The 23,794-nt window shown below is 44.4% G+C and overlaps 1 long non-coding RNA gene across 1 annotated transcript in view; it reads left to right on the plus strand.

The window, feature by feature from the left end:
- Nucleotides 1–17,237, plus strand: part of LOC134304286 (uncharacterized) — a 41,683-nt gene extending 24,446 nt beyond the window's left edge. The window contains exon 3 of the long non-coding RNA XR_010007802.1: nt 17,148–17,237. This is a non-coding gene — a long non-coding RNA (uncharacterized LOC134304286). The remainder of the gene's footprint in view (nt 1–17,147) is intronic.
- The last annotated feature ends 6,557 nt before the right edge of the window (nt 17,238–23,794 follow it).

The following is a 23,794-nucleotide window of genomic DNA, read 5'->3' on the forward strand; positions in this document are numbered from 1 at the left end:
GTTCATGGTTCTGTTTACGGTTCTGTTTACAGTTCTGTTTACGGTTCTGTTCATGGTTCTGTTTACGGTTCTGTTTACAGTTCTGTTTACGGTTCTGTTTACAGTTCTGTTTATGGTTCTGTTCATGGTTCTGTTCATGGTTCTGTTTATAGCGGCAGAGCTGGGGACCGCTGGATTGTCAGGAATGTGTTAGAATGTCAGGAATTGGTCCGGATGCCTGCGTGGGCGGAGCTTGGCGTGTCTCTGGCACTGACAGGTGATGAGAAGTGGCCACAGATTAGCTTCGATCAGATCGTGGTCGTGCAAGCACCAGCGATTTCACAGTCAAGGACTGGAAATGGCTTCATTGTGAGATAAATGCGAGGAAATCCAGAAATAAATAAGTATGTATATAAGAATGTGCTAACCGCCGGGGGGTTTTGGACCTGACTGTGGGGATTTCAGCTCATATTAGTATCTCTCGGCCTTTTCAGTGCAGAACACGAGCAGACCAGCACCAACACAGAACAGAAATCAATACTACACCTGATAACATGATGCCTTATGAAGATTTTTGTTTATACGATATGTTCGAGCGCGCCGCGATCGTTATCCGCCCTCGCCGTGTTCGTGTGTTTATTTTTATTTAATAATAATAAAGATTTAATAACGAAACATAAAGAAATAATAAAGAAATGATCAGCGCCGAAGGAACCTGAGCTCTCACATATCTCACATCTGAGAGCCTTTATTTGTTTGGTGTGTGTGTGTGTGTGTGTGTGTGTGTGTGTGTGTGTGTGTGTGTGTGTGTGTGTGTGTGTGTGTGTGTGTGTGTGTACTAAAACACATCTGCCTTCTAGCAATATTCACTAAATTTCCAAAAGTATGTGGACGCCTATTCATATGACTGAGTTCAGGTGTTTTTGTCATACTCACTGTTAACAGGACATGCACTATACTGTGTGGGCAAAAGTATTGGGACACCTGAGCGTGAGCTTGTTAACCGTGTTGCATTTATATTAAATAGCTTCTGACCCATCTGTGCAGACAACCATCACAAAGCCATTAAACCTGGCACAGTTTTTACACTGGATGTCCTTCCTGGCACAACCCTCCTATTTCTATCAGGTCTTGGGACCTGCACTGAGAGCACACTGACCGGCGCACCTCCCAACAGCTAGGGTATTTCAGCCACCCCCCTCACCCTCGCCCGATCCCAGATATCTCAGCAGTAGAAGGGTTGGCGTGCTGTGCGCCACCCGAGCGCCAGAAACCGAATCCAATAAAACAAACAGTTTATTATCTGTAATTAATTATCATGTATTAATTCAGAACTGATTCTCGAGGCGTCGTTCTGATTCTTCCTCATTCCATCTCAGACTGAACTCACCTGCAGTCAGTCAGCCGGCCGTGTCGAAATAATAATAAATAAAAATAACTTGTTTTTGTTTATAGATGAAATCAGTGTTTGAGGCTTCGGGGTGCCAGTCTGGTGCCAGCCTGGAGATTCTGATTGGCGTGTTCGCTTATGTAGTTTATCAGTTATGATGCCAGCTATCGTTGGCATGTTGTTACAGCGTCTTTTCTTTCATATAGTGGTGGTGATTCTATATGAATACATATAGAAAGTCAGAATATACGTGAAGGGTCACCACTTGCTGTCAGGTTTTTTATTGTTATTATGGACAAAATTATTTGGACGCCCTGTTTGAAGCTCTTATTTTGCAGATTTAATTATCGCTGTGCCACTTGAGCACCCCTACTTGTCGTGTTTATTATTTATGTATGAGGTTCCTCTCTATGAGCTTCACCGTTAGTCTTCTCTCGCAGGGTCCATGAGATGGTGATGAGACGGGCGCCACGGGCGTATTTCACCATCTCCTGTTTGTTTGAGGGGTTTTTGTTTAGTTGCTGTTTAGCTTCGGTGTTGTTCTACCTTGGTTAGGCATCCTTACCTTTGGTCACTTAAAATTCTTACAGGTGTGGGGCTTCACCTGCCGCTTCAGTTGCTTCAGCCACTACCAGACTCCAGACACAAATTAGGAATTTTTAACTAGCCCACGTGCCGTGGCGATCGGTGGCGTGACTCGGTTACAGAATCATGTTTTTGTGTCTTCTCAAATTTGGCCAACAGAGGGTGCATGGAGGCGCAGATTATTATTTTTTTTTTTATTACTTTATTGTATTTATCTGACTGAGATTAAAACTCGGAGAGGTGGGCATCCGGTGGACCAAACTTTTTCCATATTTACCCCAAAATCAATCAAGTTAAAAAGAAAAAACATTAAAACCCTTTTTATTGTACTAGTTTCAGTTTAACAGTGAAGCACAGTGTTCAGATCAGGTTTTATTTTACGTGCTGTCCCGTGTTTTTTTAGCTCGGGTTCACGCCGGGCGGCGCGGCGCCGTTCGTCTGGATTTATTGCACCTGATGCAGGATTTTTTGATGCTGTATGTTCTATACACAGCGTGTGGACTCCTAACACGCCGCATTAAGTTTTCATGCCAGCCTGGCTGCACAGGTTTTATATGAATTAATAATCCGCCGTACGGGTTGCCAGGTTCCCCCCGCTGCGACGGGCCGCGGACGGTTCCCGCTCGTACGTGAACCGCCGTGCCGGGGAACAGACGCCGCGGAGGCTCGGCATACATTACAGAGTGAAGCCGGCAGCCCCGAGACGGGTCGCGGCATCATTACGGCGGCCGGATCGTATGAAGTGTGTGGGGGGTTCTGACTGGCTGATGAAGTCCTGATGGGGTTCGGTCTCTTAGCTCAGCGTTTTCATGCTAATCATCCCGCCTGCTCCCGCCATCCATCAAAAATCCAATCTCACAATGTTCACATTTCCATGTTCCTAACATGTGCACGCGACGGGCGAGCGGTTTATAAGCGCCGCGTTTGAGTCGGTACCTCCTTCCTGCAGGTCTGAATAATTCATCCTTGGCACCTGCGGTCCAGATCAAATGCACCGGGTCAGTGCTGCCACCCACGCCCGATATTTGCCCCTCACGCATGGTGAAAATAGAACAGGAAACTGTGTGTTCCATCCTGGTGAGTTTGTAGTCCTGGTTTGTACTACGTGTGCTGCAAACAGGTACCAGACGTCCTCAGACTAGGACAGACGGACCTTCCGTGTTTGATATCATGAATACGTTTGAGCTTTCGGACGCTTTTTATGGTCGTGACACCCGATCCTGAATGGCCAACTTCCAAACTGGACTAACTGGCACAATTAACTGGTTTCAGTGACACGAGTGGTTTTCTTTGTTTTTTTTGTTTTTTTTCGGATTAGCATTGGGCGTGGCCCTGGTATCCAAGACAGCGAATTAAAAGGGCCCAGTGCCTAACTTCATCCGGCTCCTCTTAATCTTTGTCCCTTGACCCTTATCTTGACGTTATGCTTGGCATGACGGGCACGTTACCCAGCAACGAATTGCAGCGTTTTGGATGGTCGTCACATGATCTGATGACGTCACATCCACGTCCGCTACGTCAAATTCTGACGTTGCGTCCTGAGATTTAAAGAAATGAAATATCAGCTCCCGCTGTGTGTGCCCGTGTGTGTGCCCGTGTGTGTGCCCGTGTGTGTGCCCGTGTGTGTGCCCGTGTGTGTGCCAGTGCGTGTGCCAGTGTGTGTGCGCCGGTCCGTACCCCCTCTTTGTCTCCCGAGTCACAATTACGGCTTAACGCTCTCTTAATTGTTTTCGTCGCGAGTCAACACGTCGCCCTTTAGCGGAGTGAATTGGCGTCCCGCGCTCTTTATTCATTCTGGTTTTTTTCCTCCTCGGTGCCGCATTAACATATTTTACACGAATTGTTAAAAGCGCTCGCCGGGGCTATGCTAATGGACCGGGGTTATTAGCATGAACGTGAGTGTGTGTGTGTGGGCTGTGTTTAAACGAGAGGCGAGGTGAGAGCGCCACTTCCACATCAAAAGAGCACTTTTCATGCTAAAAACTCCGCTCGGCCGTACGAGGGTTCGTTAGCGCCCAAAAATAATCCAAATTAGCTCCTAGAGTGGCGTGTCGGAGTCTTTTTAATAACCGAGTCGGCGGCGGCGCTTTGGTGTTTCCTCGTTAGCTTAATTTTATCACGCCAGCCAGATAGCAGACAGCACAATGCATCCCTATACGGCCAGAAATATCCGGACACCCTTCCTAATTATTTTCTTCAGACGTTTCAGCCGTGCACCGCTAACAGGGCTAAAAACCAGGCCAGCTACAGAGATCCGTATCGCGCATGGAGAGTCACGCACTGATCTCCATTATTCCCTGTCTCTGTGCAGCACCATCGATCAGCCAAACTGGCGACAGGTGCATAGCATCATTTTTTAGCATCAACATTTTGGGATCCTGGCTAGCGTGGACGTAGAACGTCAGACAGGGAAACATATTAGCCGAGCTCCTAATACGGCGAATCGACATGCCGATGTGTGTAGCCGAGCTTTTCTCTGGCGTCACACACACACACGTGTACGCGCGCACAGAAACGCGGCGTGACGGGACGTAAACAGGCCGCCTGATTGAAATGAAAAGGTAAAAACATAAATCACGCGGCGTGGCGGTAATTGAAGGACGAGCGAGTTTTTAATGAATGTGTTGAGCTCGGCGTGTATCAGGACGTGTCAGAGTGATCTATAGTCCAAACATTTACTCATCAAACACCCTCTCACTACCACCCCCCTCTCTCCAAACCCCCCCGACCCCCAAATTAAAGCATCCTGAGTCACAAAAAATCATTTCTTATAAACACAAACTTAATCATTAATTAATCAACTTAATTTATTAACAGTAATAAATAAAAAATAATAAAAGTACTAAATCAAGTAAATATAACAATAATAGTTACTAGTAAAATAGTAATAATAAATAAATAAAATAATAATGAAAATATGACTACTGCTACCAGTAATAATAAATAAATAAATAATAAAATAAATAAAAAAACTTATATACGTATATATATAATAGTAATAAACTAAATAATAAAAATAAAAAAAATAAAATGATGAAAATATTACCACTTCTACCAATAATAATAATAATAATAATAATAATAGATAATAAATAATAAATAAATATAATAATAATAGTAATAAACTAAATAATAATAGTTGTAATAAAAGAAATAATAATAGTAATAAAGTAATAGTAATGATACTAATAATAATTGATAAATAATAAAAATTAATATAAAAGGAGTTCATAAATAAATAACATTAAAAAGCTAAAAATATTACTGCTACTATCAACAATAATAATAATAAATGAAAATAATAAAAGTAATACATAAAATAAATATAATAATAATAGTAATAAATTAAGTTATAATAAATGTAATAAAATAAATGATAATAGTAATAAAGTAACAGTAATATTAATAATAACTGTAATAATAAAAATAACTATAATACATAATAATATAATCATTAATAATAATAATATAGTAATAATAATAAATTAAAGGGGTGAACTAAAATATCACTAAAAAGGGTCATCACTAAAATAAACAAACCTAAAGTTTAGATTTAACACTCCCTTTGCCGTCCCAATACTTCTGTACACCTCACATGTGCACCTTTTAGACATGTCCGATTCCCCACAAGGAGGACGGCAGACTAGCACTCTTCAGGTTCTCCTTTTCCTTCTTCTTGTGGGTGCGCTTGGACAAAAGTATTGGGACGCCCCTTCTAATCTTCTGTTCTAAATTCTGTTGTTTCAGTCACAACAGTTGCTAACAGGGGTAATAACTGTATCTTTGCAGTAACAGTTTAGGGAAGGCCCATTCCTGTTCCAGCATGTCTGTGCTGCACGGATCACCTCGTTATTCAGTCAGATCATCACGCAGAATTAAGGCGCCTCAGTATGAGCATTTTAAGGGATCTAAGGATTTAGACACGCCCTCTTCTCGTGAGTGTAGGATGATGTTGAGTTTCCTGGAGCTGAGAACAGAAGCTAAGTTTGGATGATGAAGAGGAAGTTGGTGTGAAGCGGCGTGTCCTGGTTTTACTGGGATGAAGAGCCACTAATGGAGTTTGGAAAGTGCTGATTGAAGCAGAATGGGACGCGAACCCTCCACGCGCTGCACTTTGTGAATCCGGCACGTTTGTGAGCGCGGCACCTGTTAGCGTGGTGATGTTTTCTGTTTCGTCGGAGGAGAGGCGCTCAGACGGACGCGTCCTCACTCAGGTCCATTAAAGCAAACACTCAGGGATAAATAATGCACGCCACTTGGACGTACCCGCTTCATTTTGCAGCAGATAAAAATGACAAAGTGAGACTAAAAGCAGGCGTGGCCCCCAGAGTCGTGGGTTCAGAGGCGCATCAGGCCCTCAGAGAGTCGTTACACAAGAGGAGCGAGTCCCCTGGGGGTCCAAGTTGGGCTTCTGTGGCATCTTTTATTGAAAAGTTAGTTGAGTCACATCAGGCAGCGACAGTTCAGTCAATTTCATGGATAAAAAAAATCTTTAACAGCATCTAGTTTTTTATTTCCCCTTTTTTATTTTAATAATAATAATAATAATAATGAAAATAATAATAAAATAAATACAAAAGATAAATATAATAATAATCATAATAAAAATAAATATTAAAATAAATATAATAATAGTAATAATAACAGTTACAAATAAAATAATAAAAGTAATAATTTAAATAAAAATAATAATTATTATTATTATACAGTAATAAATAAAACAAATAAAATAATAATAATAATAATAACTGTAATACATTAAGTAATAATAGCAATAATAACCATAATAATAATAATAACATAATTACAATCATAATAAAAGTAATAAATGAAATTAATGTAATAATAATATTAATACATTAAATAATAATAATACATTAAATACTAGTAATAAGTCAAATAATTAAATAAATAAAAATAATTATTTTCTTATAACATGGTGAGCTGTATTGTTGCCACAGTTTTAATTTAGTTGTAAACAATAAAAAGAGCAAATTTTAATGTAACAAAACTGTCCCAACTGTTTTTGGAGTTGTTTGTTTAGCAGTTTAGGGAAGGTCTTTACCTGCTCTGGTTTGACTCCGCCCCTGTGCACACAGCGACGTTAATAAATACATGACGAGTTTAAACTTCAGAGATGCTTCTACTGGACCTGATGGGCACAAATTCCTACAGACACACTTCAAATACTATTCATCTTGCAATGGAGTGTGGAAAGCCTTCCCAGAACTGTAACACTAGTCTAGTCTAGTTTAGTCTTGTCTCATCTAGTTAAGTCTAGTCTAGTGTAACACTAGAGTCACGCCTGTGGTTTTGGAACGTATGTGGAACATATGTGATGTCCACATACTTTTGGTCATATACAAGCTGTGAAAAAGTAAGTGCCCCCCTGTGTAATATGTTTATCATGGTATAGAATCAGAAACTGGGACGAATATGCAGCAGTGGGGAATCGGAAGGAAGACGGTGACTTTTTTCCGGCTCGGTGGGCATCTGGGGTGCTATTACATTCCTACCTGTCTCTCTCGCTCTCTCTCTCTCTCTCTCTCTCTCTCTCTCTCTCTCTCTCTCTCTCTCTCTCTCTTATCTCGATCGTCCCGCGTCACTTGGCACTCGCCTCTTCCTGGTAAAAGCTGTTATCAGGCGCGGGAGGGTCCGTCCATCCCTCTGACGGGTTATTTTAGCGTGCGCCAGGCTGTTAGTGACCTCAATCACTTGCTCGGCTTTCCTCCCGAGCGCCCCCAATATACCCCCCCCCCCCCCCCCCCCAGACACACACACCCTCACACCACTGTTCCACGTCATCTTCAACACCTAAACCTGGAGTATGATTTATTGACTTTCTCACAGATGTAAAAATGGAAAGCTGGTGAAACGTGGTGGAGGGTGCACCAATCTCAGCTCTGCTATCAGCCGGCCGGGCGTCTACACGGACACACCACTGATTGCGTGTCTGTAGGTGGAGGGACAACGGCTGGAACAAGGTCTAGTCTAGTCTCGTCTCATCTCATCTAATCTAGTCAAGTCTAGTGTAGCCTAGTCTCATCTTTTCAAGTCCAGTCTAGTGTAGTTTAGTGTAGTCTCATCTAGTCTAATCTCATCAAGTCTAGTCCAGTTTAGCCTTGTCTCATCTAGTCTAGTCTAGTCTAGTCTAGTCTCATCAAGTCTAGTCCAGTTTAGCCTTGTCTCATCTAATCTAGTCCAGTCTAGTCTATGTAGTCGTGTCTCATCTAGTCAAGTCTAGTGTAGTCTAGTCTTGTCTTATCTATTCTGATCTAGTCTCGTCAAGTCTCATCCTGTCTAGTCTTGTTTTGTCAAGCTAGAACTGTCATATCTGTTCTAGTCTAATCAAGTCTAGTCTAGTCTTGTATTGTCTAGTCTCAGCTAGTCTAGTCGAGTCTCTCTTGGGTGAGTTGCAGAAAAAATTTAATTAACTTGTACATGAACGCCCCCTTGTGGAGACTTTACATTACATCTTGTAAACCACAGTGGGACCAGATTGCCTCGATTTTTATTAATTACGTTTATTTTGTTTTGTGTTTTGATGTTGATTGTGTTTGTTTGGAAAACAAGTTTGTAAACCCCAGATCTACCAGGACACGGAATCCCTGCTCCCCCTCACGGCGTGGAGCTGCTGCGTGCTGTTTTTCACGTTTGATTCTGGTTGTAAAACCAGGACAGTCGCCACAAATCACGGCTATTACACGTTTACGCTCACGCCGCCGCTATGATGAGCGCTAGCCTAACCGCGCCTGTTTTATTGAGTTGGGATGAAGGTTTATTATTCTCTCTCGTAATAAAGCACAAGGACTCCGATCTGCAGAAAGCTGGATAACCAAAAGTATTCGGACGCTATTAAAACAGAGCGACGGTTATGTGATATTTTCAGCCACATCAACAGCAACAAGGATTTGAAGTGTGTCTGTGTGTGGGAATTTGTACCCGGTCGGTCAAAAGACGACAGTATTTGTACGGCTGAGCTCTGATCGGCCTCAGTCAGTGTTCCGGTTCATCCCAGAGCTGTTGAGTGAGGCTGACGTCAGGGCTTCTGGAGCTTCTGGAGCTTCTTGGTTTCTAAACTGAGCTTTTATTCATGCTACAGCTACAGCTGGAATTTCTGTCCTACAGCGTACACACACACACACACACACACACACACACACACACACACACACACACACATACACACACACACCTCACACAACAACCCCCGTAATCCCAAAAATGAAGGAAGCTGCCAGACTTAAGTGATGTTCCCATCTCCCGCCTGTCTGATGTGTGAAGGGTGTCGTGGTGAGCTGGCGTCTGAATGATGATGCCAGTCTCGTCTAGTCTAGTTTTGTCTAGTCTCGTCTAGTCTCGTCTATTCTTGTCTTGTTTCTGCAGGTCTAGACTTGTCTATTCTAGTCTAGTCTAGTCTAATCTCATCTTGTCTCGTTTAGTCTTGTCTAGTCTTGTCTTGTGTAGTCTAGTCTTATTTCATCTCATCTAGTCTCATCTTGTTCTTGCAGGTCTAGACGTGTCTATTTTAGTCTAGTCTAATCAAATCTAGTCTCATCTTGTCTCGTTTAGTCTTGTCTAGTTTTGTCTAGTCTTTCTTGTGTAGTCTAGTCTTATCTCATCTACTCTAGTCTCGTCTTGTGTGGTCTAGTCTTATCTCATTGCATCTAGTCTAGTCTCGTCTTGTTTCGGCAAGTCTAGACTTGTCCAATTTTGTCTAGTCTCATCTTGTCTAGTTTTATCTATTCTAATCTAGTCTCGTCTTGTGTAGTCTAATCTTATCTCTAGTTTAGCCTATTCTGGTCTTGTCTAGTCTCGTGTTGTTTTTGCAAGATGTTTTAATCAGTCTGGTGTGAAAGGGCCACGCCTTACGATCACGAGGTCGATCTTAATAGTGATCTTTAACACCGAGGGGATTCGATCAGCGTGCATCCGACGCCCTGAACTCGTCCTCGGTCCGTTTTCCATCTGATGCAACCCGCAGTTTTATTTTTGTCAGCTTCAGCCGTCAACGTTTGTGGGTGTGAATCCATGGAGGACCAATTAAAGACGCTCGGTCTCTTCGTTAGCGGGATATGAAAGGTCTCGCGGCGGCGCATTAATTGGAGAATGAGCGGAGGCGGAGAGATGAATCCCGCCCGCAGGAACGTGGTGGTGGAATCTGGAGGACGGCGTGGTTTCCTCACCTGTTTCATCACGCGCGCGGCGGTTTCGTATGTTTATAGTGGCACTAACAGATTGGTGATGATGTAATGAAGTGGGCGGGGCCGGTGGCGTAATTACTCTTCTTCTGTGTGGCGTAACACTCGAGGGATCCTGGAGAGAGAGAGAGAGGGGTGTGATGTTCCTCACTCCAACTAACGAGGAACAGAAGCTGTGAGGGACTGAGGGACTTCACCAACACACTCAAACCTGTGTGTGTGTGTGTGTGTGTGTGTGTGTGTGTGTGTGTTAGAGTAACTGCTGACGAACCCGCGGACAGAACATACAAAACTCGAGGATGCGAGGATCAAACCTAGGTCTCCAGGACCTGTGTTGTAGTGTAGCACCCACACCGCCACCACCCCACCCCACCCATGCATTACTGAGCAAGTGATTTAAAAAATCATGACTTATGTAACCAGGGTCCTTACACAGCATCGAAGACCCCGCCCACTTTTTAGTCCCGTCTTTTCCCACCCAGCAGACTAGTGGATGATTCTGTCTGCTGCAGGCACTAGGGGGCGCCCAGCCGACCGGTAGCAGAGCTGAGATTCGGACTCGGAGAGTGCTCCACTTGGGCACCTTTTAGTTTTTAGATTTAGCAGCGTTGAGTTGAGTTTGTTCTTCAGTGCTTGAGTAGAACTTTGAGTAGAAGTGAAAGTTTGAACTTTCCTCTGTAACCTTGTGCTCTTCACGTCAGTGTGGGCGGCTGCAGTGCTGCACTTTTTTTTTGGAGCTCCAGACCCGACGCTATTAACGTTTTGGCCTCAAACTGTGTGGAATAGAGGAAAGGAGGAAAGGTCAGTGTGAGGTGATGTTAATGTCTCACCACATGCTCTCACACACACACACACACACACACACACACACACCAAAACCAGGCTTTACACCATGACCCTGCAACAGTCCTTAAGAAAGAATTATAGATGCTGATTTAAAACCAAAATAAACAATAATAATAATAAGAAGAAGAAAATAATACTACTAATAATAATGATAATATTGATAATAATAATAATAATGATAATGATAATAATAATAATGATGTTAATGATAATAATAATAATTATTATAATAATAATGATAATAATAATAATGTTAATAATAATGATAATGAAAATAATGAATTCACTGTGATTATAGGTGAAGACTCAGCTGTTCATGCATTCACCTACTCAACAATCTAATAAAAAAGTCATCAGATCTAGAACCAGGCGCACGTGTAGAGTACCGCTTAATGTACATGTTACCATGACAACCAGCATCACCTGAGCCCGGTCAGAGTAAGAGGAGCAAAAGTGTCAAAAGTGCTAATCAAGAAACGTGGGATAAAATGAAGTACCTGGTGCTAATAAGTTCCACATATGATCTTTTTCATCAACAAGGCATTTCTGCCTGCGAAACTGCTGCTCCCTGGATGTTTTTTCTGTATCATTCAGTGTAAACTCTAGTGATGGTTGTACATTAGATCAGCGCTTTCTGACGTGCTGATTGACCCAAGCGCTCGCCGCTGGTCCAGTTATTGTATATTGTATATTGTATATTGTATATATTTTTGAATATATATTTTTTAATTTTCGGTCACGTTAATGACGTAAATCTGAACCTCCTGGCTGGAAAAATGTTTTTAATTCACTCCTGATGACCCAGAGATTCAGAGATGTCCGTCATTCAGGAGGTGCAGCGGAGGACGGCGGGATAATGAGAGGTCTTCTACTGAATCACTTGTCCTCTATAAAATATGAAAAGGTCCATGTGGGACGCCAGCTGAGGTCTTAGGCGTGACCGGTGTGTGTGTGTGTGTGTGTGTGCGTGCGCGTTTTCAGCACTTTCCCGTAGTGTTCTCTTCGTCCTCACTGTGTTTAAAGGTCACAGCGATGACGCCGGGTCATAAATAATACCATAATCTGATCAATAATAAAATACACCGTCATACGTGAAGAATAAAGCGGGCGGCGCCTGACGGAGGGTCGGGAAACATCCCATAATGTCATTTATCATTTAACATCGTCAGCTTGGTTATATACACTGTGTGATCGAAAGTATTTGGACGCTGATCTTTTCAGCTAGCTCTTCTGAGCAGCTCCTTACACGTCTGTGTATGGGAATTTGTGCCTGTCCAGGGTTGATGTTCCGGTGCAGGTCGATGGAGTTTCCTCGTCCTTACAGAAGCTCACTTGCTTTGTCTGCGTCCTCACGTCCACTCCGATCTGTCCCGCGTGATAAGGAAACGATCTATATCGCTTAACCTTCAACTAAACCCAGCAGCCGAAGGACAAACGGTCCACGAGAAAGTGTAGAGACCAGCTGTGAACTGTACCGTACAGCCGAAAGTATTCGGACGTCCCGGTTCAAAAATAAACAAACATCTGCTTTACACTTCGACATCTTGGACATTTTGACTAAGCGATTGCAAACTAAATTGCCGTAGGATAGCTAGGACGCCTCATAGTGCAGATTAACCAGTAAACGTGAGGATTCCTCATAACTGCTGCAGTTACTCCCTCTGCTGGCTGATCGATGGTGCTGATCGACTCTGTGATACAGATACAGATCTCCGTATGAACTCGTCTCATGCAGGTTGGTACTGCATACATACGTACATACTCGCTCAGGAGTGGAGGTCTGCAGCAGTAGAGAGGAAGTGGATACGACTAAATTGGGGGGAAATGTTTTAATGTAAAGTTTATTCCACAGTGAACGTCCTGGTGCAGCAGGAAGGACTTTGTACTATCAGTGCTGAAGAATCTGGGTCATTTTTCTTATTTCTTTTCACCCGAAGGTTAAAAAATATCGATTATCTCCGTCTCGTCAAAAACAGCCCTGAAAAGACTGATAACGGAGCGTCCAGTTCCTGAAAAAAGTGGCGAGGAGCGGAGAATCGATAAGGCCGGGGCAGGAAAATAAAACATTTAGCTCTTCTTCAGGGACGAAGCCGAGCCGCAATCAAGCAAACCAAACAGACTCGTTATAATTAAACAACATAAAAAATATACGCGAGCGCTGACCGATCAGAGCCGGCGCTGTTGAACCATGCGTTTATAGTTCCGCTTATTTCTCTTCCTGCACCGTGTTTCGATCGGTCAGCCTCTGTGTGCCCTCAGAGACCCCCAGGTACCTCGTTTACCTCCCCAGCATAAAGTATTCAAGCTTTCTGCCCCTGTATTTAGATCTGGTCCTCATACCAGCCTCAGCACAGTTCTTCTCTGGATGCCTCTGTGCTTGGAACCTGCACTGAGAGCGCATTGGCTAGGATGTTTATGTACAAAAGGCTAATGTTCATACAGACTAGTGTAAAAACATCAATTAAGCGGCAGTTCTGTGGATAAATAGGTACTGAAAGTGAACAGGGAAGAATGTGGCATTAGCACCAGGAATCCATGGACTGGACGGCGGGACGGTGGTGATGGTGTGGTGGTCACTGCATGAGCTTATGACGTGATAAAGACCTGACTGATGCATGCTGGGAATGTATCTCTCTCTTGCTGTTAAAATAAATAAATAAATATATAAAGTAAACATTAAATAAATAAAGTAAAAATAAATTAATTATATTAATAATAAAAGATAAAAATAATAATGAAAGTAAAAAGACAATAAGTATAATAATAATAGTAAAAAAAAAATTGTATACATGCTAAAAATAATAAAATATTTTAGATATTTATAAAAATAATATCAATCCTAATAATAACAATAATTATATCAATAATAATAGTAATAAAAAATAATAATTAAATATTATAAATATTTATAATGATAATGATATTAACAATAATAAAAATAATAGTAATGATAACAGCAATAATATTAATAATACTATTAATCATAATTCTAATAATGATAATAATAATAATAATTCTAATAATAATATTAATAAATGATAATAATAATGATGATAATAATAATAATAATAATCATTAGAAGGGTGTCCCAATACTTTTGTCCGTATGTAGCAGACATTGTTGATCTTTGCCCTCTGTTGACAGGACGGAAGATTTGATTGAATTTAAGGTTGTATTTTTTATTATTTCAGAGGTGGTGGTATATTGTAGTGCAGAAGGTGTGTTTGTGTGAAGGGTCACAGGTTGAATCAGGCAGTAATTTGAACTGGGAGAGCTCACGGTTCGACACACGGGTTCAGCTGTAGTTATTTTTTTGTCATTGTTTAGAATTTAGTTTGGAATCTTCCTCACTGACCCGCCTGTTTAAGTGGATTGTTAGTAAAACCCCTCAGAGTTTTACATTTTTTAAATCAAATTCTGTTTTTTTTGTTGTGCTTGTTTATTTTTACAGTAATTAATCATAATTCGATCTCATTTTGAGGCGGCGTGATTCTCCGAGCCTGCTGATTGAGATTTAATACCTCTTGAGTCCCTAAACAAGGCGTTTTGGCTCAGACCGGCGTGTAATATATAACGTTCGCTCGTTTTCATTCAGTGATGTCTTGTTAGCATTCTGGCGTCATTTTCCATTCGTAATCAATCAGGTTTTATACCAGCGGCCAATTAAACGTCTCGGTGACCCGGTGGCTTTTAATCCAGCCGAGAAATCGAACGATCGGAGCCGAGAGAGACGAGACTCGAACCCTGGCCGGCTATAAATCAGGCGTCGTTTTGAGGAGACTCTTCCACAAGTGTGATGATGAAATTTCCTCGCTGTAATTACTGTGTTGTTTTATTTATTTCTTTATTTATTTTGCCGTCTATTAAACAGCACGTGCGCAGATCGATGGCCGGATGAGATAACGCGGCACGTTACGGCCGCAGCTGCTTCCGCGACGCCTCCAATTTATCAGCATTGTTTACGGCGGGATGTAATTTACACCCGTTTACCCAAATGAAGATGCACGAGCGGCCGGGAGAAACGATTCTGAGCTACGATCAGGAGTGAAATCTTCATTTCCACGCTGATTATTCGCATCTCCGGGCCGCGGCTCGTTCCTCATCTCACTTTATCTGAGCGAAACGTATCAGATGGGATTTTTACACCGCGTTTAACCACGTAGCTTTACACACAACACTATATATAATGCTTCCAGGTTTGCAGCAACAGTTTAGGGAAGGCCCTTTCCTGTGCTCTGAGCTCTATAAAGACATAAAGTCGTGTGAGAAGCTTCTCAGAAGAGCTCCGGTTGATTTAGTATATGTTTTTGAAACGGGACGTCCGACAAGCCCATGGTCAGGCGTCCAAATACTTTTGGTTATATAATTTATGTTTAATCTTAAATAAAAAGATTTATAAGACACAGAGAAGCAGCAGCTTTAGGTTCCAGAACCAGAGAACACTTCTAATGTCATTATAATGCCTTAACTGAGAGACCTTAAACCCTTCAAACTGAAACATTGACCGAGTTCCCCAAACGATACAGAACTGGACAGACCGAGTAGCCTGGCATCACGGTTTAGAAAACAAAGAGCAGATTTGCCAGACAAGGCAAGTCTGAAAAGGAGAAGCCGTGATATATAGAGGGACTTCCACCACTCACGAGGAACCAACAGGTGATCATCACGTAAAGTCACATTTATTTGTATAAAGATTTTTACAATAGTCATCGTCTCTAATCAACTTTACAGAAACCAGGACCTACAGACCAAAAAAACGCTGTTGAGCAAACTGGGGGCGACCGTGGAAAAAATAAACTCCCTAAAATTACAGGAAGAAACCTTGAGAGGAACCAGACTTCTGCTTGGACGGCCTGGAGAATCATTTAAATGAATTAGATTTACACAAATCATACATGCACTAAATTCATTTAAACTAAAACTTATAACTAGTAAAACTAGTATAACTAGTCCAGTCTGTGATAAAGGTCATAGTGAGTTTTGGAAATTTTTGGTGCAGGCGATCAAAAGGAGCCCACACATTAATCATCTGCGCCTCTGTGCCCCTTCTGCTGGCTAAAAATGGTAACACAGAAGGACACGAGTTCATTCAGCAGCCGCCGTGTTACAGGTTTCACATACTGGAGATGGTATTAAAAAAGAACCTTTTAGACAAAGCAAAACCCCATAAAGAAGTCTCGCACCGTCCAGACGTCTTCATAAAAATATAAAAATACCTCAATCTGTCAGAGGTGCTCGAGCAAAACGGCTCCACGAAGTCCGTCCACGGCCAGTAAAGAGAAACTCGACGTTTTCTATAAGAAACCATCTTCAGTTCTCCTGACCTTATCTGCATGGAGGCCGGCGCTCACGCCGCTCGTCTCTTCTGTGGGATTTTCTTATTACCTCAGGAACACCGAGGCCAAATAAATCACACGAGCCGAGTGTGAACGGCTTGACCTGCTGGAGAGCAGCTAAATTTATCATCTTTCTCATACGCTGCCATCTTCTGCTCTGCTCGCCAGCCTGAGCTCGGTGACGTCCACGCCGCGGCCGGTCTGGAACAACAACACGACCCTCCTGCAGCTCGGGGGGGGGGGGGGGGGGGGGGGTTATCGATCGATCGATCAGTCTGTCAGTCAAACTTTGATGCAGTTCTTCACTAGAGCCACTGATTCAGCCATAACATTAAAACCACCTCCTTGTTTTTACACTCACTGTCCATTTTATCAGCTCCACTCACCATATAGAAGCACTTTGTAGTTCTACAATTACTGACTGTAGTCCATCTGTTTCTCTGCATGCTTTGTTACCCCCTTTCATGCTGTTCTTCAATGGTCAGGACCCCCACAGGACCACCACAGAGCAGGTATTATTTAGGTGGTGGATGATTCTCAGCACTGCAGTGACACTGACATGGTGGTGGTGTGTTAGTGTGTGTTGTGCTGGTATGAGACACAGCAGCTCTGCTTTCGATCTGGCTGGGTGTCCCGTACCCGTGGTAAATTTGGTTACTCTTCCTGACCAGGGACCAAGTGTGGCGGAGTGGGGCAACACAAACAATCTGGTCCCACCGTGGTTTACAATATGTAACATAAAGCCTCCACAAGGGGGCATCCATGTACAAGTTTATTTAATTATTATTATTTTTCCTGTCCCTGTCTTAGGGTACCAGGTGATAAATGGGCTAGCAGGCGCTGGAGGGAGGGACGACAGGGTCCTTAGTTGGTGCCGACCTCTGCTGGCTGGTCGAGACACCTGCACGAGTGGAGACGTGGCTCTACATGGTAAGACAAGGCGTCCACGTGTGACCCATCGCTCCTCTGAGATGACTGAGGACCCGCAGAGGTTCAGAACGCTAGCGGAATGAAGCGCGCGCCTGGTTTGATGATCTGTGATGCAGTAACACAGTATAATTAGCTAATAACAGGGTAAAACGATGCTGGGAGAGCGGCGGCGTGGATCCGAGAGTCGACTCTCCCGTCACCCTTTTTTTCTCGGGAGTTAATGGAACACGTCCGAGTCGGGGAGTTCTCTCGCTCTCGGTCAGTTCAGCCGAAGGAACGTTTAGATGTTCTGGAGCATGAAATTAAACATTAGAGACGTCTCTTATTAAATATCGTCCGTTCTGAGGGAACGCCGAGACGACCAGAGTGCAGCGTCGGCCCGAATAAATGAGCGGATACGCTAAAGCGCGTCGCCTTCAGAAACGGCCTGATGGTCGCGTTAATTAAAACGTAGAAGCAAAAACATGATGACTGGGTGTAATTAGCGCTCGTGAGTAAATAAAACGGCACAGTTCGGTCTCGTTGATCTTCGGGTTTTAGTCGAGAAGGAAGTTTGAGGAAGTCTGGGGAATAAATCCGAACTCTGGGGCTCCTCGTGAGAACCTGTTACCTGTGGTGTACCCCAAGGCTCGATCCTTGGTAAACTTTTTTTTCCTCTTTAGACCCTCCGGCTCAGCTGAATCACCCTTTGTTACATCATAATTCTTCATTATAATGTGGCTGACATGTGCCACCAGTTTCAGTATTTCACTAGATCAGCGCGGTATAAAGCAGCACATGACAGTAAACTACAAGCAAGCTTGTCCAAAGATACTAATCCACCAACTGGTATGTTTCTGTACTCAGGGGGACACCACAGCACTCCTAAAGCTTTGTGTTGTTATAAATGGGCATGGAGCCGTTAACAGATGCCGGTCGGTGCGGGTACGATTGGCACCGATCAGGGAGCCATTTTATCAGGGTCACTTTATAAACATGGTCCAGCCTGGTGATTAATGATGCCAGCATGGCGCTCGTCCTTTTGAGACCTGAGGTCATGCCAGAGGGCACCATGGGGGAAATCTCATCAAAAATGCGTACGCTCCCGATCGGCTTCATTTACACCTCCAGGGTTCGGTGATGGAGGCGAGGATGAAACTCTGAGGGATCAGTGGCTTCCTGCTCAGGTGAAAATGAACAATTTACTCCAGGGTTGTTCGGCAAGGGGATTAAAAAAAATAGAAGCAGGAGTGGTTTTATTATTTTATTTAATTTCATTAAGGATTTGATTTTGAATCAGGATTGAGACAGAACCCTGGTCTTGCAGGATTGAGACAGAACCCTGGTGTTGAATCAGGATTGAGACAGAACCCTGGTGTTGCAGGATTGAGACAGAACCCTGGTGGTGCATTAGGATTAAGACAGGACCGTGGTGTTGAATCAGGATTGAGACAGAACCCTGGTCTTGCATTAGGATTAAGACAGGACCGTGGTGTTGAATCAGGATTGAGACAGAACCCTGGTGTTGCAATAGGATTGAGACAGAACCCTGGTGTTGCAGGATTGAGACAGAACCCTGGTGTTGCAGGATTGAGACAGAACCCTGGTGTTGCAGGATTGAGACAGAACCCTGGTGTTGCAATAGGATTGAGACAGAACCCTGGTGTTGCAGGATTGAGACAGAACCCTGGTGTTGCAATAGGATTGAGACAGAACCCTGGTGTTGCAGGATTGAGACAGAACCCTGGTGTTGCAGGATTGAGACAGAACCGTGGTGTTGCAGGATTGAGACAGAACCCCGGTGTTGCAGGATTGAGACAGAACCCTGGTGTTAAATCAGGATTGAGACAGAACCCCGGTGTTTCAGGATTGAGACAGAACCCCGGTGTTAAATCAGGATTGAGACAGAACCCCGGTGTTGCAGGATTGAGACAGAACCCCGGTGTAAAACGGTTCTAGAAGGTTCTATCACGTGAACCTGTTGTGTTTTTTCTCAGTATTTGTTGTTTGCAGTTTTGTTTGGTGTTTTATTGGATTGATCCGGTGATCCCTCGGTGATTATTCGGTTGATCTGGTGAGCGTGACTGGATCAGATGTTCCTCCAGAGTCGGTGTGGAACCGAAGCGAGCGTGAAGCATTAAATTCTCGTGACTGGTGTTAACGGGTTCCATCTGTACCCGGTTCCCTCTACAGAACAGAAATCGGAGCCTCCGGAGTCGCCTGGGTCGCTCAGCTGATCGAGTCGGGGCCTCTTTTGCGCCGGGGCCAGGTTCCAAAAATAACAGTAACCCCGGCGTAGCGCCCGTCTCAGAGAACCGCGCCTACATTTGGTTCCCATTACAGCTCGCTGCGGCTTGTGGCCCCGAGAAAGAAAAAAATGTGCACGTCCGGGGTCAGGAACCCTCGCCGCTTTCTGCTCCATCATCAGAAATGTAGGAAAGATAAACATGAAGTCTGTGGTTCCAGTGCGGGTGTGGGTGTGGGTGTGTCTCTGCTGCACAGGGTAAGGTTTAAATAGATTTTATTTCAGAGAGCCGGGGTTAAACGTGCCACCGTACGTAAAGACCTCAAAGGGAGTAAACGGTGACACGGTTATCCAGCATTCCTGTAGCAGACCTTTGGGCTCCCGGATGAGGCCCCTGGACTCTGGTTGGCTAGCACAACCTTAGATCAGATCATGTAGATGTGAGTAAACGTAAGGTGTGAGTCTGTACGAGGCTTGTTGGCGTTCTGTGCCAGTCTGAAGTCAGTCAGGTTGAAAATACATACATGCCCCCCCCCCCCCCCAACACTGAGGCTGGGTACACGTTGGCACGCTTGGCATCCATCACGAAACGCACTGCTGTACAATGTACCTGATTTGTTTTGTAATAAGTACAGAATGATGTGGATTGGAACACAGCCATGAAAGCTTGTAAACAACCGGCGTGTCTTGTGTACTTACACACTGCTGTGAAAATACACCCAATGGTCAAAAGTAAAATGGTTCTCCGTCCCTCCACTCTTGGCCTTTGATGGGTTCCAGCACGAGGAACAGGAGGAAGCTCAGACCGAGGAGAACGAGCTTCCGAGGTGTGACCGCTACTCGTCCCCAGCGTCCCCCACTACCTTCCTGAGCCGGGCCACGCCCCGCCGGTCAGAGTAGAGATAAATAAAGCAGATGAAGATGAAAGTGTAAGCACGTGTTGGTCCTCCCGGTCCTGTACAGAGCTCCAGCGTTAATCCAATTAGCATCAGCGCTCACATTCATCACTGTCCGGCGGCTCTCTGTAGGGCTCCGTGTAACACGCCGCGCTCAAGTGTGGAATTTGCAAGTGTGTGGTCCACGGCTTCCCTGTAGGGAGGGTGGGGGAGCGGGGCTTTATCTGGATGTCCAGGCTCGAATGGTGAAACAGCGCTTTAGCGCCACCAGGTGGACACTTCTGTTTCTTAATTGTTTGAACCAGTTCCTTCAATCTTCTATCAAAATACACCGATCAGCCATAACATTAAAACCACCTCCTGGTTTCTACACTCACTGTCCATGTTATCAGCTCCACTTACCATATAGAAGCACTTTGTAGTTCTACAATTACTGACTGTAGTCTATCTGTTTCACCCTGTTCTTCAATGATCAGGACCCCCACAGAGCAGGTATTATTTAGGTGGTGGATGATTCTCAGCACTGCAGTGACACTGACATGGTGGTGGTGTGTTAGTGTGTGTTGTGCTGGTATGAGTGGATCAGACACAGCAGCGCTACTGGAGTTTTTAAACACCTCACTGTCACTGCTGGACTGAGAATCGTCCACCAACCAAAAATATACAGCCAACAGCGCCCCGTGGGCAGCGTCCTGTGACCGCTGATGAAGGTCTAGAAGATGAGCGACTCAAACAGCAGCAATAGATGAGCGATCGTCTCTGACTTTACATCTACAAGGTGGACCGACTAGGTAGGAGTGTCTAATAGAGTGGACACGGTATTTAAAACCTCCAGCAGCACTGCTGTGTCTGATCCACTCATACCAGCACAACGCAATTGCTGCAGTTATGCCCTCTGCTGGCTGATCGATGGTGCTGCATAGAGACAGGGAATGATAGACACCAGTGCGTGACTCTCTATGCGCGATACGGATCTCCGTATAAACCCAGGTAAAAAGAAGCAGGTGAAAAGAAGCGGTCCGTAAGAAATAGTTAATGGTAAGAAAGAATGAAAGAACGAAAATGTGGCCACAATCCTGACGAATATGTTTGGAATCCATTGGAATGACGGTTGTGAGCCAGGCCTCACAATAGAAAGTCTTCTCAGACGAGTGGAGGCTGTTAAAGCTGCAAAAGAAAAGTCAATTTCATATCAACATGCATAATTCTGGAATGAGACGTCCCGCTAGCTCCAACACAGAGGTCAGAGGTCGAGCGCTCGTTTTTTTAGCACAGTGGTGATTTATAGACCCGGGTGCGGTCAGCGTTCCGATGAGTTTGAGGTCCGAGCAGGAACGCGGCGCCGGCCGGTGTTGCATGTCGGCGGGTCACTGGCGTGTTTAGCGTGTCCTCTCCGTCTCTGTTAGCACAAAAGCTTTCAATTAGCGGCGCAGACTGAAAGAAAAACACGTCTGATCTCTCACCAGTCCTCCCAGTTTAACTCCTCACGGCTAATCAAAACATCGGTCCGGCCGCGTCCGAAACCTGAGAGGCGGAGAAAAGAATCGAAGTGACGTCGAGCTTACAGACGAGCGCGTTTAACCCGTCTGCTATCCAACACTCATGCTAATGCGCCAGACTGTGAGAAAAGTTCCACCATTAAAACCATTCCCAGTCCACCAGTAAAAAACTGGGACGTTTGGTTAGGGATTAAAATCATTACTGGTCGGCTGAGGCTCAGCACCTTGCCAAAAATAGGGTTACAGTGTTTGTGCCAAGGACGAGGTGGTACCGGGCGTGGCTGGCGTGGTCACGTTTGTGTTGTAGACAGGAAGTTCTCGGTGTAACCATGATGGGAAATGAGGTCTGATTGGGTGTCTTCTGTTTACCATACAGGTGTGTAGAAAATGGGCAGAACCCGTGCCAACTTGGCACAACTAGCAGCCACGTTCAGAAGCACAAATCTGAATAAAAGCGCAAATTTGGCGTCCTCCCGACATCTGTGTTTCCTTTGTGGTGGCTGCAGCGTGGCGCTCCTCGTTTTTTCTCGTCTCCGTGTGCGGTATTGATTTAAACGAAGGTGACTGGGCACTCGGGCAGCGCTGGCACCTCGGCTAATGAGAAAAAAGCCGTTTCCATTTCCAGCTGAGGCAGCGCGTGTCACGGAGAGCGGCTTTCCTCCCACACCGAAAAAAGAAATGGCTCCGTTCTTTATTCTGTGTTCCCGGCGGGAGGTTCCGGGCGCTCCGGGTTTGGAGGACGTTTCTATTACGGTTCCTGATAACAGAACGTGAAGCTGGCATTTATTAACCGTCCGGCCGAGGAAAATACCAGTCCGCTGACCTTTAGACGAGTCTGTGGGCGCGCTGGGAATCCCCGGATCGTGTCTCCACTCGTTTACGAACAGAAATATTTTAGGATTTTTTGGGGTCGTTTATTCACAAGCGGCTCAAGTGTAGCCAAAAAAATTAACAATTAGTTCGTAGGGATTCATCATAATTGCTGCTGTTACGACCTCTGCTGGCTGGTTGAGGTACTGCACAGAGACAGGGGATAATGGGGAGTGGTGTGTGACTTTGATCTGTGCGCTATACGGATCTCCTCTTGATATGTTCCATATTAAGCCATAGTTGAGTTCTTGGTAATGTCTCTGCGCCCATATGAATAGGACTAATAAAACAGTATGGTGTATGTGCCAAGGATGAGGTGGTACCAGACGTGGCTGGCGTGGTCAGGAAATAAGGATAGCTATGTAGCTGTAACTTCTCAGTGCCCATATGAATAGAACTAGTACAAAAAGCATGAGGGGAAAACTTCAAACTGTCACTTTAAGCGTCCAGCAGCAGTGTTCACAGTCGATCAAGCTTTGACACGTTTGTATAGGTAAGAATGCCAGACAGCAACGCTTGGGAATGGTATTTTGGGGCAGAAGCTTCTGGTACATGTTGGATCCTCTAAGCTGGTGGCAGCACAAAGCTCGGTGGACTGTAGACAGTAGGGGCGAGTCTTAATACCTGTTAGTTTTGATTTAGTCTTGGTCTCAGGTAGAATTAGTCTTTGTGTTTCTTAGTATTGATCTTGTTTTGGTCCTGGTCTAGGCTGGTATGAGTCTTGGTCTTGTCTTGGTCTGGGATGCTTTGGGTTTTGCTTTGTCCAGGCCTCTGTCTCGTCTTGATCTCTGGTATTAATCTAGTCTTGGACTTGGACCGGTGTGTGCTGGTTCAGTCTTGGTCTCTCGGCGTGTGCAGCAGACCACTGAAATGTTCTACAGGTGTCAGAGGGCTGGTGAACCTCAGGAACCCGCCGAAGCACCGGCGCGGTGAACGTTTATTCCACTGAGTGTCTGAAAATCTTCTCTCAGTCGTTCTGATGTTGACGGGGTTCAGACTAGCGCTGAGATAAGCAAGAGAGAGAGAGAGAAAGCAATG

Source organism: Trichomycterus rosablanca, chromosome 27 (genome assembly GCF_030014385.1).
Source record: "Trichomycterus rosablanca isolate fTriRos1 chromosome 27, fTriRos1.hap1, whole genome shotgun sequence".
Classification (NCBI taxonomy): Eukaryota; Metazoa; Chordata; class Actinopteri; order Siluriformes; family Trichomycteridae; genus Trichomycterus; species Trichomycterus rosablanca.